The following is a 1,709-nucleotide window of genomic DNA, read 5'->3' as shown; positions in this document are numbered from 1 at the left end:
GCTGTCCCCTTCGCTCGTCGTGACACGCTACAGGGTGGGCCTCCAATTCTCCTACACGGGGGTTGAAGCGATGCTCAACCTTGGCATCCCCCGGCCGCTAACAGAAAGTGCGGGTAAGTCACCCTCCGAAAAAGCTCAACCAACAGAATATAAAAAAACAATAGAAAGAAAAACATACTGGGAGGCGAGCGGCACGACTGTGAAAGCAGAGCCCGATGTCGATGGGCCTGCAGCACGAGGACCGCTCCCAGGCTGCGACCTGTGCCCCCTCACTTCAGACGGGAGCGGAGTCGTCCCGACCGGCTCCTACCCGGCCTGTGGGTCACTACGACCTCTGGCTCAGGACTCCTCGACCGGAGCAGCGGGTGGAGCGTCCTCCGACTACAAGTCACGCGTCGTTCGGGTGCCAGTCTGCTCCTCAAACCGCCCGGACTGCTCGACCGTACCCATGGCAGGTAGGGCCTTCCCTGGCTACGAGCCAGGCGTTGGCACCGGTCCCAACGGCACACAAATGCTAGTCCGCTCCTCGGACCGCCCGGCTCGCTCAGCCACGTCCACCATAGGCGACGACGGAACCGGCGACGCCACCGAGGGGCGCGGTGACCGCGTCCGCTTCGCCGCCCGTTCACCGCCGATGTCCGCACTTGCTGCGCGCTTCCTCGACGCAGGGACCTCCGCATGCCACGCGGCCTAGTGCTCCTCACCAGCGGACGTTGCCATAGGGTCACGACGCTCCGCTGAGGTCACAGCGACCCCCTGACTCTCCTCCTCATCGGAGAAGACCATGTCATCCAAATCTGTAGGATCATCCGACGCGAGTTCCAACTCGACGTTGCTCCTACGTTCCTCGGCCCTCACACACCGGGCCACCTCCTTCTTCTTCTCTTCCTTCCACTGAACCTCCTTGGTTCTCTTCTTCTTCCGGGCGTCTGCCGCCTCCTTCTGGGTGGCCTGCCGGTCCCTGCCCTCTGGTCCCTTAGGAAGGTGCGGCCGGGACTTGTACCTTTCAAGCCCCTACGGAACGGATGGCCCAGGATCAAGAAACAATAAAAGCAGGGGAAGAAACACGAACAAAATAAAGGATCATACCAGGTTAGACACGACCGAGGCATTAAATGGTATGGGTTTCCCCACAACCGTTTCCCTAGGCCTCAGTTGCAGCACCCGGCCAAGGTGACTCCAAACCTTGTCGTCTGGCAGGACCTCCGACGATGCACGGTCCGGGTCCGATCGGCCGCCGTACATCCACATCGGCCACGTTCGGTCCACCAACGGTGCAACCCGATGGTGGAAGAGGGTGTGGAACACCCGCACCCCATCAAGACCGCTCCTTATGAGCTTCCACAGCTCCTCCTCAATGGCCTCCACCTTGTGCCTCTCCGTGCGGGCGCAACCCCACGACCAACTTTTTTGCTTCACCGGCCTCCCACCGATGAATGCTGGAAACGGTGCCTCAGCCGGATTCTGGATATAAAACCACTCCCCATGCCATCCCCAGTTGGAGTCACATGGGGTGTACGCGGGATACAAACCTCCCGTGCTCGGCTTCCTCTACAGGGCGAACCCCCCCACCGGTGCGGTCTTGGCCGAATTCCCCTCCGTCATAGCTCTCCTGGAAAAGAAAAGCCGGAAGAGATCCGCGTGCGGCTCCATCCCGAGGAAAGCCTCGTAGACGGTGACGAAACCAGCGATGTGCAGCACCCCCATTA

The sequence above is a fragment of the Miscanthus floridulus genome, chromosome 17, assembly GCF_019320115.1.
Source record: "Miscanthus floridulus cultivar M001 chromosome 17, ASM1932011v1, whole genome shotgun sequence".
Lineage (NCBI taxonomy): Eukaryota > Viridiplantae > Streptophyta > Magnoliopsida > Poales > Poaceae > Miscanthus > Miscanthus floridulus.
This window is presented reverse-complemented; position numbering follows the sequence as displayed.